We start from the raw sequence: 16,447 nt of genomic DNA, 5'->3' as shown, positions 1-16,447 counted from the left end.
AGCCAAAGTGTTCTAGTACATAATAAATACCACTGAATAGTACATATTTGTAAGGTAGAATTTCAAACCTTAAAAATAAGGACAAAAATCTAGGAAAATTAATCCATATGGGACTTCCCTTGGATGGTTGTGAGGTAGGAAGAAAGTGCTTTTAAAAAGAAACTAAAGATTTAGTCTTAGGAGTGAAGACCAATGAAGCATTAAGATTTTCTAAAGGTGATCACTAATTTGTATCACAATGGCAAGCTCACATAAGTTGGTGGATGAATCACCACACGAAAAATTTCTGTGATTGCCTTCTATGAGGATTAACTAATTGTGAAAATATTGTACTTGAAATTGCACCTGCTGAACCTTCTTCACTTATAACAACACTACCCCTCTCAATAGTTCTATCACCTAAATTATCTTCTTGAGAAAAACATAAGGGAATCTCTGAAAGGTGATTAACATTATTTTCATCTAGATCATCTAGTATGGTAGTTTCCTGATGTTGAAGGACATACTCTAAGCTCCACAACACATCACCCATAGTGGACCTGTCAATACCTTGGTTAGCTAAACACTTTTTAGTCATCTCCCCAAACTTTCTTAGGGAGTTAGGGTTGATTATATTTACAAGATGATGATCAATAATTTTTCCAAGCATGCCTCTCCTTTGTCAATGCATTGCCCACTTTTGTATATTGACTTTCTATTTGGGAAGAGAAGGATTGATGGTTCTCCTTCCACATAGAACATCCATTAGCACTACTCTAAAGGATTAGACATCATATTTTTCAGTCAATTGCTGCCTTCTGAAGTACTCGAGGTCAAGATATCCAAATCTACCTTTGGCTGCAGTACTCACATGGGTTTCATCTAGAGAAATTCCAATCTTTGAAAGCCCGAAGTCTTCCACCTTGGACACAAAATTCTCATCCAACAATTTTTTTGTTGTATTTACATCACGATGAGTGATTCCTTGCTCTGCTCCTATGTGAAGGTAGTGCAGATCCCTAACAACCCCTATGAATATATCAAGCCTCTACTTCCATGACATAGGAGGAATATCCGATTCATACAAATGACTCCTAAGAGGTCCATTGGCCATGTATTCATAAACCAAAATCATCTCATAATTATCCTCGCAATAGCGAATAAGAGAAACCAGATGACAGTGGCGAAGCTTAAACAACATTTTAATTTTAGTTTGAAATTATGCCATGCCTTGTTCAGAACTTTGATTTGCATGTTTTAAAGCCACTTTGGTACCATGTTCAAGCATCCCCTTAAATACTTTACCAAACCCACCTATACCCAGAATCAAACTCTCATTAAAAATATTGGTAGCTTCTACCATCTCTGCAAATGTGAAGTGTTGGCCTACATTTGAAAGTCTAGAAGAAGCATGACTCCGAGAAGATACCTTTCTTCCCTTGCTTCCTATAGTTTCAGAATGTCCTCCATGCGGTGGAAGAAGCAACCAAGTTATAATAGAGAGTTTGGATCAGGTCTACGGTAACAACAAAAAAGGTAGATCACCATTAACAACCCAATAGCAACAAAACTCCTACAACTGATCCAACTATTGGACCAACCTTGCTATTTCTCTTTGATCTGATAGAACTATTTGGTGAGAAAGATCCATCAAGGCTTCTTTTAGAGTTTTTGATCTTCATGACCTCTAGCCCATTTAGTATGGCATTGGGAACAACATTTGTCATATCTTTAATGTAGGTCCAACATTGACAGGAAGATTTTTCGATATAGTATGTGTATTATCTACTACAAAATCAGTGTAATAAGTAGCTGGCAATGTATTTTGTGTTACATTTGATAGATAAAAATCATTGATAACATTATCATTGTTGATATATACATTGAAGTATAGCTCATTCAGTTCGATACTCACAATATTGTAGAAAAGCATACGAATGAAGTATTAGTAGTTTGGATCCATAGTAAAGCACCACAAAATATTGAATTTTTGGTTTGTTACATTGGTTGTAGCCATCTCCTCAGCAGTAGCATATATGAGATTGGGAGCAATCTCACTAGTAACTAGTCCTTGGTACACAACATTGTTGGCAAAAGTGCTGAAGTTTTGGGCAAATGATTTTGGAGCTAGGAAGCTTGTATTAGGATACCAAAATCTCCCAAGGGTGCCATTTTCAAGGGTAATTAAGGGTCCTCCCATATTAAGTCTATAAATTGTTTCAAAAGCATGCTTTGATAGACCAATATAAGTATTATAGAGGGGCACAATTTGAGTTATGTCTGAAGATTTTTCGACACAAAAAAAACTTCAATGGCATTGACAAATGCTAAGGAATTATTGGAGGGAATAAAGGCCAAGATCAGTGTTAGTTCACTTATATTGATGGGACATTCCTTATGTTAGGATATTCTGACACATAGGAAATAGTTAAGTATAACTTGGTCTAGTGTAGAGTTAGGTAAAGTGTGTTTCTTTACTATGTACATTTGCAACGTACAATCCGATGGTCACGATATGTTCTAAACATGAAGTGATCCGACGGTTCATTCTCTCCTCAGTATTATCGACACTTGATCTGTGGCTTAACACTTGATTGGTCCATGATCTCTATTTAAAGACCATGGAGGGTCATTTGTAGGGCAACCGTTCATAAGATAAGCTTATGTAAATTTTCATTCTTTTATTAATAAATTGTCTGAAGTGGCTGTGTTGGCTCAGGTTGTGGACTATTTCCCTCTTTGAAGGTTTTAACCATGTCAAGAACACTGGTGTATTGATCTGTGATCTGTTTGTGAGTGGTGTCCTTTGGTGTTTTGTCTGAGGAACTTACCCTATAAATTCCTAATTCTGGATTTTGAAATTGTACATTAGACCAAAGTCTTGGGGGGCTATTGAAAATATGGCACTTGTAGGATTGTACTTTTAATAAGAAAATGGAAAGAAACGTAAACGTACCCAATGTCTGCCTGGTGCCCAATAATGAAGGTATAAGATGACTACTAAGTAAACACTCGAGCTCTCAAATAGATACCAAAAGGAACCTGTAGATTGGAACTTGATTTTTTTTAAATGAATTTTATTTTAATCTAAATTTTTTAGGGACTTTCTGATACACAAGTTATGTGGTTGAGTAGTAATTTTATAATTTTTTTCCTTGGAATTAATGGTCCACACTTCTAACTTGGATATTTTTGCAGACAATAATACACATGGCCTGATAAAATGAAAACTTCTAAAGTAAATGTTTGTGCATGCATTAACTTTTTGTCACAAAATTTAACATCCTTTTGCTCCCTTATATTCATCAGTTTTTGAAGCTTCAAGCTTGCAAATATCTTAAGAACTCGACATTGATTCCTCTCCATAGGGGAGGAGCACTTCCGAAGCTTTGTGAGTTGGATTTATCCTATGGTACTCTTAGTAGAAAGGAAAGCTCAAAGAGAAAAGACAAATAACCTCAAAGTTAAAATATTCGTGAGAAGCACTGGGTTATTTTTTATTCTATCAACATGTTATAATGTAGCAAGATTTTACTAAAAAAAATGTATCCAATCCGAACATCTTGCTTTCTATCAATCCAAGTGTTGAAGCTAATTCTGAACTCGGTCGAATAGAAAAATTCCAATTCCAATTCCAATTCCAATTCAAGCCAAGAAAAAGGCTCTCATAATTCAACTAGTTAGTACAGATTAAAAGAAAGAGGAGAGTCAAAGACCGAAATCAGTCAAATTGCTTCCTTTCCCGTCCTTGTCAAAGCCCTGTGCTTGAGCTCAAGGGAAGGAAATGAAGTGATTGAATGAAGGAGCGGAGCTAATTGATTGAAGCCAGTTAACAGATGAGGGAGGAAATTATTCTTTTCACTTAGTCTGAACCAAGAGGTAGAGCAAGATTTCGAATGGTCTCTAATACAACCACACTTGGATAAAAGAAAGTACAAAAAACAAATGAGACCCACGTTTGCAAAAAAGACATGAATAGGAAACTACAACCGATGTCTCTAACTTCAGTATTTACAAGTAGACATAAGGAAATGAAGTCTACAAAAAGCAATTATAATTAGGGTTGAAAATTGGAAAAGTATTATATTCATATTTATATTCATGGAAAGTTTTGTAAAAGTATTATATTCACATTAAGTACAACTAATCCAAAGAAAATGTATCTTGAATCCCTTCTTACATTTATATTCATAGAAACTTTTGTAAAAGTATTATATGCACTTTAAAGTACATCATCTAATTTAGTTCTATTTCAAACACCAATCTTAAATGCTATGCTATTTTTCACATTCTTAATTTGATGAATAAAAGTTTAGTATTAAACACTAAAACTACATCTTTTAACGTTGTACAAAGAAATGTGAATGATATCATAACATCATACAAATTTATAAGCTTACATCAAAGCATGAATTTCGAATGATTAGAGTTCTCTTATGATGCAGAATGATTAGAGTTCTCTTATGATGCAAAATCCTCTGTGAAATTTCAAATTAGAAACAAAATCGCATAATTTTTTTACTTATTTCTTCTATGCTATTCTTTCCTATTCTACTGCCTTACCGCGTTTCCTTTGCAACATGTTGTGCAATTGCTGGTTAATATATTTTTAAATGCCACATGTCAACTCTATGTTGAGCACATAACGAATAACACTATCCCCAAGAATAAGTTATATAAAACACCTCTTCACAAATTTTTATTTATTAAAGTGAACATTGCGATATTTTAATAATAATGGACATTGAATTTTTTTTTTTAATATATTTTTTAATAGTACCATATGTGAATTATATGTTGAGTACAAAAAAAATTACACATTTCCTTCATAGTGGTTAGAGAAAGTGCTCCATCTATTTTTGAGTCTACTTCTAAAATATAGATTAGTTAATGTATATAGTGTCTAGTTCCCATCAAGTCATTAATTCAATTCTTATGAGAAAAAATTAAAAGTAAAATTTACTTGTTATGAAAAATAACAAAATTGTTATCATTATTGGCACTGATGACTGCCATTAAAATACTTCTCTGCCACTCTTCCAGTTATCATTATTGACACTCATGACAGAGATTAAAATACTTCTCTGCCACTCTTCCAAATACCAAGACACCAAAACAGAAATGTGGGATTGCACATTACATTTATATTTCCAAATACCAAGACACCAAAACAGAAATGTGGGATTGCACATTACATTTATATTTAATAGATGTAAATAGAATTAAATTATGCATTATTGACACTCATCGGTGCCATTAGAATACTTCTCTGCCACCCTTCCAAATGCTAAAACACCAAGACACCAAAGGTAGGATTGCACGTCACATTTGCATTTAATGGAAGTAAATTAAATTAAATTATGCAACAATTATGCCCAGACAAAAATGTGGGATTGCACATTACATTTGTATTTAATGGATGCAAATATAATTAAATTATGCAATAATTGATGCATCATGGCAGCTCCTCTGCCCACCCACAATGATGTCACTGCTGAACGCTAGATGCAGTCTGAGTTGCACAACATTGGACTTTAAACATAACATATGAAAAGTCACCATCACTTCGGTTGGAGTGGATCCAGTGAAAGGTCCAGAGCCTAGAGAACTTAGAGGTAGAATGCATAATAATCTATAAAGTTAAAGTGTTGTTATTGAGCAGAGAAGTTTATTTTATAGCTAGTGTGATGGGACGTGTAAGTTTGTTTGTTAATCTGTTTTATAATTAAAAAAAGAATTGAAGTAAAAAAAGTGTGAATCAGATTTTATATTTTTCAAAAATATTTTAAAAAGAGATTTAAGTAAACCATTTGAATATCTATGTTAACTAATTTATGGCGATATCAACTTTATATATATCTAAAAATAGAAAAAAAGTGTTTGTATAATTAAATTTTTTATCTAGTCTTATATATATTTTTATTTAGTATTTAAAAATACAATTTAAACAACTAAAAATAATACATTATATTTTGTATTCTAAAAAATTTACCCCTAAAAAAAATTGATCCTTCTCTACTTATATTAGATCTATACTTAAAGATAAATTTATACTAGTATATATATAAAGTGAATAATACTAATACTAGTATATATATAAAGTGAATAATACTAGATTTTATTTGAAAAGCATCTCATTTCAAAGACTCTGCAAGCTGAAACAAGAATCTGTATTCATTATGGAACATTGCAAATCAAATCTAGTTAGAAAAAGTAGTAAGTACTGTTATGGCAAGAGAATATCCACAGGATATGCACAGTGTACACAGAGGCAGTCTCTGATAAATGCATTTTTGGATGTCTATCTTCTGCCTTGTTGCAGTTGTTTACAGAGGTGACAGAAGTCACTTCTCCCTCTCACAATTTTATGTTTGGTGCTCTTCCTGCCATTCTGAATTCTTAGTCGTTTTGTGGCAGAGGTCACTAGATAGCAAGGCAGAGGTGACACTATCTCTAGATTCGGTTGTTAAGGATGGTAATAATTATGTAAGACAGTATACCTAACATTTGTCATGTAAGAATATTTTATTATCATGGGATATCATTTTAGTTTATTATATATAAATAGGTTATTTAATTCCAGTAAGTTGCTGATTTATAATTTATAGTCTTTTATTTTATTTTATTATAATAACATAGTCGAGTGCTTTTACCCTTTTAAGATTATGAAGTATCAAACAAACCAAATAATGAGGTGTTATAAATGATAAAGAATTTAGAAATGTAACACTAAATTTTAAGAATAAAGGATACAAATTTGCAGATAACAGGAGTAAGTCGTTTGTTGGTATCAAAAAGATCGAGGTTAATGAGCAATATTGTAGACATGAAAAAATAGCACCAAGTTATATTTAAGATTACCATTACTGTTAAATACCATCTTTAATGTGTTAAGACTACAATTTTTTTTGGTTGAATTGAGGTTTTTATGTGTAAAATTGATGTGGGTATTATTTTTGGAATTCATTATATATAACTTTTTGTGTGGGTATTTTAAATTATTAAGTGTGGTTTATTTTCAAGGTAAATTGATAAAGAAAATTTGATCAAACCAATAGAATAAATAGAGACAGAATCTTGAAATTAAAAAAAAAAATCCAAAAATATAGTCATTTAAAGTCAAAAAGTTTTGTCAATTAAAATGGGTTATCCAGGGTGGTTGGGAGAAAGTAATAAAATCCTCCCCACTGAGGTCCAATTCATACAAGTGACATGATAAATGTTGACATACAAGTGACATGATAGATGTTGACAATATAGATATTAATAGTAACTTAGAAAAATATAAAATGTTATTATTAAATGATAATTAAAGAAATAATTTATAATAAGAAAAACTAAAATTAATATAAAAATACAAAAAAATATTATTAATGAAAGATGAAGAGGGATACCTATTACTAAGGAAACCATTATTAAAGAACATTAATAATTGATAACTATTCATATTATTATCAATAAGAGGAGAAAATTGATGACAATCTAAATACGATATAAGATATTCTTAAAACAAAGAATTAGTAACTATTGATATTACTATCAATAAGGGGAGAAAATGGATGATAATCTAAATAAGAAATAAGATATTCATAAAAGAAGAAATTATTATTGTTGCTAAAACAAACCTAGACCCATCTTAATTCAAGATCTATCATAAATGGTAACTATTCATATTACTATCAATAAGGGGAGAAAAAAAGGATGATAATCTAAATAAGAAATAAGATATTCCTAAAAGAAGGAATTATTATTGTTGTTAAAACTAGCCTAGACCCATCTTAGTTATGAATCTTCATAAATGATAACTACTCATATTACTATCAATAAGGGGAGAAAAGAGATGATAATCTAAATAAGAAATAAGATATTCCTAAAAGAAGGAATTATTATTGTTGTTAAAACCAGCCTAGACCCATCTTAATTATGAATCTATAAACTGTTGTTCTGCATCTCAAGATATTCTCATCTCAATAGATTTGATCCCTCTTGGTGCTAGGTAGATTTGAAGTTAAGATGGGTCTAGGCTGATTTAGGTTGGTTTGATTCCACCCTTTAAATAGGTTATATTCCACATGAATATCGTGGACAAACCATGGATTCTCATAAACCCGAAGTTAAAAAACCACCGATAACTTGACCAAGTCAAGTTTACCTTCACTACTCGACAATTTTTTTTTTTAAATAATAACTTAATTTTGTTATTTTTATTTTAACATAGGGTTATTTTTATTTTATTTTATTTTGATCCAGTCAAAATGTTTACATAACATAACAGGACATGACAACATCTATTACATACTTGGTTGAACAATACCTCTTGGCACAATAAACAAAATACATAGTATTAAAAAGAGTTTAATTAATAAAGATATAATAGTACCTCTTGGCGCAATAAACAAAATACATAGTATTAAAAAGAGTTTAATTAATAAAGATATTACATAATATATATTATCAATTAAGATATTAATCAGCTTAGATTCATCTTAATTCTAAATCTACTAGGCACACAAACAAACCAAATCTCTTTTCACTCTAAAAGAGGTTTTCATATCAAGAAGCTTGGTAGATCCAAAGTTAAGCTTGATCTGGCTAGTTTAATTTCCCACTTTATGTAGGTTATATTCCACATGAATACCATGGGTTACCAATACCATAGATCAATACCATGGGTCATTTATATTTTAAATATTATTTTATTTTTATAGGGTTATTATTATTTTTATTTATTTTTGATTGAGTTAAAATGTTTATATTAAATTATATTACATTACATTACGTTATAACATCTCTACCATATTGGGTTGGGGGAGAGTGCCTCTCGACCCAATAATAGGTTAAAGAAAAAAACATACCAAATTCTAATTTAAATTAAAAATAGCTACCGAAATGAAAATAAAAAAGTAAAAGAGATATCAACTTAACCAACCATGAAGAACAAAAAGAAATCGCAAAAGATGGAGAGCAAAAAGTGAAAACTCGAAACTAGAGGGAAAAAAAATATCAAGAAGCAAACCTAGAGGTAAAACCTTGAATCCAATTTTTGCTAATTTTCCATCTATCATCTCTATTAAGATTGTTATCCTCTTTCTCAATCTCAATGTTTCTCTAAAATTTCTATGATGAAAGTGACAAATTTCAGCAAGTAATCAATTTTTATGGTTCTTTTTTTTTGTATTAGTCAATCATTAATTATATATTCATCTTCAAATTTTTTTTTAGCATTCTCCTCTAAGGACTTGATTGATTTGACTTTTTAATTTGTAGATCTTTTAACTTTAAATGATTATATTCTTGGATGTCAGGTTCCTCCCCTATTTATTCCATAGGCTTGATTAGATGATGGGACCAACCCTTTGAAAACTTTACGATTCTATTAAACGATTAATACAATAATTTGTATGGTGATTAAATGGATAATACACCTGATGGATTAGTGGTAGATATTTTGGTGATTGTATTAATGATCTGGTACTTGGCATTTACCATGAGGGAACACCTGTCCCTGTCTCGAGATGTGCGATTCCACCTTTGGTTTACTCCCTCACTCCTCGTTCACTTGGCTTTCTGGCTGTTATATGTTGTTTGGGAGGGTTTCTCGAATGTTCCGTGGTGATTGTGGTAATTTTGGTTTGATGGTGCTCCAGTTTTGATCTCTGCTCCAGCCACTAGTTCTGTTGGTGGTTTGCTGTTTGGTTGCTCTGTTTTCTGGTTATTGTGAATGCTTTCCGTGGTCGCTAGTTCATATATGCTCTTATTTTTATGTTGTTGTTTCCATCTACTGAGCTCCTATGTCGTTTAACTGTAAATGCTTCAAATTTCCACCGTCAAGGGTCTCGGCATTCGGTCTCAGCTTCTCCGCAGACGATGGTAAGTCCTCTCTCCATGATTTTCTCACCCTATTGTATTTTCTGTGATTCTAAAGACCTCGCTCCTGTGTGAGCAGAGTACCCTTGGTGGTTGGCAACCAGTTGAGGCTTTATTTCAACCCAACTTTGCCTTCCAGGTATTTGCAAAACCCTCGCTTTGTCTGTTCTTTTGTTTTGTTTTTTTGTTTTGTTTTACGCTTCCACACTTTTCAGGTCTGTAATGATTTTGATGGTGGCTTTTGCAAGTGGCTCGCCAGCGCTTAGGTTATGGTCTAAGGCTTTGTTCCATAGCTTGGATGACTGTTGACCCAAACGGGTAGGGTTTGGTCCTGCTTTTTCTTGTTTACGCTTAGGGTTTTGTTTGTCTTAGCTGAGCCTCGGATCTCCTCCTTGCTGTATTGATAGGTCGACTCTGTCCATAAGTTTAGGGTATGAAACCCTCTGTCTGTAGTGATCTTGGCACTGTAGACTGGCTTACCTTGCCAGCACTGTTGGGGTTTTGAGTCCAGTTTAATTATTTAAATATGTGATATAATTTATCCACAGAACATCGTTCTACTGTTCTAAATATTATATAAATGCTACAGTGTGTTATTTTAATGAAAAGAAAACTATTTACAACATTCTTGTGGAATTGTTACTTGATGGTCTTTTTGACAATTCTGTGCTTGCGTGGAACCCTCTCGACGTTCTGGGTTTGTATTTTTAAAATTTATAATGTGGCTCGATGTCTGTAGGCCTGTAACTTCTTCTGGAAGCTTTCTTGCTTTGTTTCTTTCCTTTGATTCTTACTGTGACCTCCTTTGAGGAGTCGATGTGCTCACTCCCATCGGTTCATGGTTTCATCAGTTCTGTTGCTACTCGTATGCCTGAAATGAAACGATGTTTCACCAGTCCCTAACACAATATTTCTTAAATGCATTCAATAATGTTATGTAATGAGGAAAAAAATAAATGAAATGAAAATTGTCTTAGTTGCAATTGGACATGGATGATCTAAAAAATTCCAGTGCGTTTTTTGTATTTCAATTTTTCCACTCTTCTTTAAAAAAATCAACCCCACAATGATTTTCCCTATTTGCTTTTATATGACTTATTAAACAGTTTTAGAAAACTGTTAACAATTACATATAGTTACTCCAGAAACTGTCAATTTTCCATTTATCTAGATTCTAAGATTAATTAAAAAAGGAAAATAAAGTTTTGTTTTTGTTTTTGTTTTGTTTTGTTTTTTGCTTTTTTTTTTTTGTTTTTTGTTTTTTTTGTTTGTTTTTGTTTTGTTTTTTTGTTTTTGTTTTTGTTTTGTTTTTTTTTGTAAATAAATAAAACAAAACTCCTTAACAGAAAACATAACCGAAACTGATGCTGTGTCCTAACTGTTGGCAACTAGGAAATAAAAAAAAACAGTTTAGGTATGATGATTTGTCAACCAACCAACCTGTAACCTGTAAGACAAACACTTGTCTTCCTGTTTACCCTGAGCTAAATGCTCCTGTATTAGGCTCCAGGGGTAGCAAAAATTCATGGATTCGTTCCATGAGTTGCTTAACAGAATAGCCTGCTTGTTGTATCTGTGCCACGTTTAGCCACGAACTGTCCTCAATGGGACGGTTCTTCCACTTGATAAGGTACTGAAGGTACTTTTTCCTGTGAGTGCGTTTGGCCACCTGTGTGTCAAGAATTATCTCGATCTCAAGGGGCTGAATCTTTGGCATTTGCCTCATCCAAGAACCATTTTCAATTTGGGTGTCCTGTTATGGCTGTGCGGCACTATCGTCTTCAGGACTGGTAGTAAATGGAAACAGATTGCCACATTGAAGATGGGCAATGTGCCTACCCCTAGTGGCAACTGTAATTCATAGGCATTGGCAGAGAATTTGAGAAGAATTTGTAGGGGCCAATCTTCTTGTATTTAAGCTTGTTATATTCGCCCTTAGGAAATCTTTCTTTGCGTAAATGCGCAAGGACTTCGTCCCCTACATTAAACTGTACTTCCTGCCACTTTAAATATGCATGCTATTTATATCTCTGATTGTTGTCCTGCAATATTGACTTTACCTGCTCATGTAAGTTGTTCATTTCCTTGGCGAAATATCCCCCATCAGCACTCCTTCTTTCTAATTTTCCCAGATCTCATAGTTCATGCACTTCGCGAGGATGCATGCCATACAAAATCTGAAAAGGACTGTAACCCGTGCTGCGATTTGGTGAATCGTTATAAGCGAATTCCGCCTGAGCAAGCACATGATCCCACATCTGTGAGTTCTCTCCAACCAAACTTCATAGCAGGTTTCCCAAGCTCCTATTCACCACCTCCGTTTGCCCATCAGTTTGTGGGTGATATGCGGAGCTGAAATTCAACTGAGTGTCCAACTTCTTCCACAGGGTGCGCCAAAAGTGCCCTGTAAATTTCACATCCCTGTCTGAGATAATGGACCTCGGTAAGCCGTGCAACCTGATGATTTCCATGAAAAACAAGTGTGCTACGTGAGTGGCATCACTGGTTTTTCGACAAGGAATGAAATGTGCCATTTTCGAAAACCGGTCTACTACCACCATCACCGAGTCAAAACCTCGTTGCGTCCTTGGTAGACCCAAGACAAAATCCAAGCTGATTGAGTCCCACGGTCTACTTGGAATAGGCAGTGGTGTGTAGAGTCCTGCATTTTGGCTGTGTCCTTTCGCCAATTGGCACACTTTACACCTAGTCACATATCACTGCACGTCCCGTCGCATCTTTGGCCAGTAATAAAAGTGTCCTAACTATTCTAATGTTTTTTCTATGCCGAAATGCCTGGCTAGACCTCCACTGTGCTTCTCTCGAATGATATTCTCTCTCATCGAACAATCGGGAATGCATAATTGTCCTTTAAACAATAGCTTCTCCTATAAATTATAGTCCAACCATGGACTATTGTTTCTTAGCAAAGGATTCTGACAAGCTTCATAAGCCTCTTTGAAATCTGTGTCGGTCTGATACAAGTCTTTCAAATGCTCAAAGCCTAACACTTGTATCGTACTCTCCTGCAAAAGCAAAACTCTTGTGCTCAACGCATCTACCACCTTGTTGGCCTGTCCGCTAATGTGTTTCAACCCAAAAGTGAAACTCTATAAATATTCGACCCATTTAGCATGCTTGTGATTCAGCTTATGCTGTTGCATCACGTATTGCAGTGTAGAGTTATCAGAAAATAAAACAAACTCACTCCCCAACAGATAGTGTCTCGAATGCTTCAGTGCTTGGACGACAGCATAGAATTCTTTGTCATAAGATGAATACTTCTGCCTGCTCTCATTCAACTTCTCATTGAAGAACGCAACAGGTTTGTCTTCTTGGCTAAGTACAACTCCAATGGCCGTATCGCTTGCATCACAATGGACTTGGAAGAGCTTATTAAAATCAGGCAATCTTAGGATTGGCCTCTCAGTGTTTTTTACCTTCAATAACTGGAAGCTCCTCTCTGCTGCTTCAATCCAACGAAAAGGCTGACTTGTCTTCTTAATAGTATCCAGCATAGGCACGCAAATTCCACTAAAATATCTGATAAATTTACGGTAAAATCTTGCCAACCCATGAAAACTACGAACCTCAAATAGGCTCTTTGGGGATGACCAGCTAATAATAGCTACAAATTTTTCTGGGTCCATCTTCAACTCGTTCTCTGCAATCACAAAACCCAGATAAACGAGTTCTCTTTGAAAAAAGTACTTTTTAAATATTTATCAACAGCTTATTCTGCTGCAATTTCTCCATCACACTTCGAACATGTCGAAAGTGTTCCTCCTTAGTCTTGCTGAAAATTAATATATCATCAAGATACACTATCACAAACTTTCCAATGAACTCTTTCAGCATTTCGTTCATCAGTCGCATAAAGGTACTAGGGGCATTACTTAATCCGAATGGCATTACCAGCCACTCATACAGCCCTTCATTAGTCTTGAATGCTGTTTTCCATTCATCCCCTTCCCTGATCCGGATCTGGTGATAACCGCTCTTCAGATCGATCTTCGAGAAGTATGCTGCCCCACTCAGGTAGTCCATCATATCGTCCATCCATGGCAGTGGAAACCTGTACCTGATGGTAATATTATTGATGGCCCTCGAATCCATGCACATTCTCCATTCTCCTCCTTTCTTGGGAGCGAGAACTGTCAGAACTGCGCAGGGGCTCAAACTCTCCCTTATCAACCCTTTATCTAGCAATTCCTACACCTATTTTCTAATTTCCTCGTTATCTTTGGGGCTCATCCGGTATGCTGCCTTGTTCGGTAGACTTGCTCCAGGTATAAAGTCAATGTGATGACTGATACTCCTCTTAGGAGGCAGTTTATCTGGTAGATCATCCACTACGATATCACTAAACTCCTGCAACATCTCCTAAATTTCTTCTGGTAAATATGAAATTTCAGTGTGTAGTGACATTGTCTTTGGCCTCCTTACTACAACATAATTCACTTCGCTGTCTTCGATTTTCTTTAAAAACCATTTTCCACCCATTAATAGCACTTTTGTTCTGCTTGTTTCTGCTGTTTCTTCCTCCTTGATGGGCACAAGTGTGTACTTAATCCCATCCTTGAAAAACTTGTAACAATTTGTCTTCCCATCATGCACTACCTTTTGGTCATACTGCCATGGCTTTCCTAGCAGTATATCACATACGTCCATTGGCATAATATCACAAACAACCTTGTCCTTATACCTGCCAATATGGAACTCAACTTCACACTGTTCGTCAACCAACAACTGATGGACTTTTTGCAACCACGATACCTTGTAGGGGGTGGGGTGTTTCTGCCGCTTCAAACCCAACTTTTCTACCATCTTTGTGGCAACGAGATTATCTATGTTCCCACTATTGATAATCAACTTGCAACATTTTCTGTGTGACTTACAAATTGTCCAGAATAATGCCTTCCCTTGAGTTTGTTCAGCTGTCTCCTTGGCTAGTTTCAACAGCACTTTATTCAGAACTAAGGCTTCCCCTGTTTCCGGCACATTTTCTACTTCCTGGGGTGGTGCCTCTACTTCCTCTGGCTATGCAACATACGCTCCTCTTTGACCAACTTGTTCTACTTCAGGACACTCAAAAGACTTGTGCCCCCACTTGTGGCACCTGTAGCATTGATAGGCAGCCCCTCTGCCTCAGCCATTTCCTCTTCCTCTATGATATGGCCTTCCTCCTCTAGTGTTGTCTCCTTTTTTTTTATCCCTGAAGTCTTGGAACTGCTGCCCTCTTCACTATTATTGGCAGTTCGTCCTCTGCCATAGGATTGTCCTCTTCCTCTACCGGTTCCCCGTCCTCTTCTAGCATTCTGTTTTCTTGTGATCTTCTCCTCTGCCTTCATGGCACTCTAGTATGCTTCTTCTATATTCCTTGGGGAAAGAATGCTTATCTCATCCAATATTTCCAGCCTTAGGCCATTCACATACCTGGCTGTCTTTTCCGGGGTATCCTCCGTATACCCAGCTCTTAAGTTTACCCGGTAGAATTCTTCAGTATATTCTTTCACTGTCATCCCTTTTTGCTTCAAATTCTGCACTTGCCGATGCAGTGCAATCTGGTAATCTTTGGGAAAAAATCTTCCCTTCATCTTGGCCACCATTCTTGGCCATTTCTTTATTGGCAACTTATTCATCCTTCTTATTTTCGCTTGGACACTGTCCCACCACAAGGCTGCGTGTCCTTTTAGCTTGGTTGCAACGAACTTAACTCTCTGATCTTCGTTGACCTCTTCACATTCAAAATATTTGTCCAATTTGCTGATCCAGTCCAAAAAAACTTCTATGGACAAGCTGCCATCGTAATTTGGAATCTCTGGCTTAGGCTTGCTGCTAGCCAATAGGACTGACCTCAATAATCTAACTTCTAGTCCTTCCTCATCTAATCCATCTGTCGCAACTATAGCTTCTTCTTCGCTGTCATCGCCTACCTCTAGATCCCTTCTCCTTCCTGCTTTAATTGCCTCCAAACGGGCAGTAAGGATCCTAATTTCCTCCCACAATCCTTCCTCTGCTACTCTCCGAGCACCTCTTCCATGTCCTCGTGTTCCAACTTCCATTTTTCCAAGAAACCTCCAAAACCTGCTCTGATACCAAAATTTGATGGGACCAGCCCTTTGAAAAATTTACGATTCTATTAAATGATTAATACAATAATTTGTATGGTGATTAAACGGATAATACACCCGACGGATTAGTGGTAGATATTTTGGTGATTGTATTAATGATCTGGTACTTGGCATTTACCATGAGGGAACACCTGTCCCTGTCTCGAGATGTGCGATCCCGCCTTTGGTTTACTCCCTCATTCCTTGTTCACTTGGCATTCTGGCTGTTCTTTGTTGTTTGGGAGGGTTTCTCGACTGTTCCATGGTGATTGTGGTAATTTTGGTTCGATGGTGCTTTGGTTTCGATCTCTGCTCCAACCATTGGTTCTGTTGGTGGTCTGTTGTTTGGTTGCTCTGTTTTCTGGTTATTGTGAATGCTTTCCATGGTCGCTAGTTCATATATGCTCTTATTTTTATGCTGCTGTTTTCATCTACTAAGATCCTCTGTCATTTAACTGTTGTTTAACTGCAAATGCTTCAGGTTTCTG

The 16,447-nt window shown here is 35.4% G+C and overlaps 1 pseudogene; it reads right to left on the bottom strand.

The window, feature by feature from the left end:
• Nucleotides 1-268: 268 nt before the first annotated feature.
• On the bottom strand, nt 269-15,911 carry LOC149223307 (receptor-like protein kinase THESEUS 1; annotated as a pseudogene).
• Nucleotides 15,912-16,447: the final 536 nt, after the last annotated feature.

Source organism: Pinus tabuliformis, chromosome Q (assembly GCF_031772625.1).
Source record: "Pinus tabuliformis cultivar Carrire ecotype Pingquan chromosome Q, CPIR1, whole genome shotgun sequence".
Lineage (NCBI taxonomy): Eukaryota > Viridiplantae > Streptophyta > Pinopsida > Pinales > Pinaceae > Pinus > Pinus tabuliformis.
The sequence above is the reverse complement of the archived record's forward strand: the minus strand, read 5'-3'. Positions and strand labels throughout refer to the sequence as shown.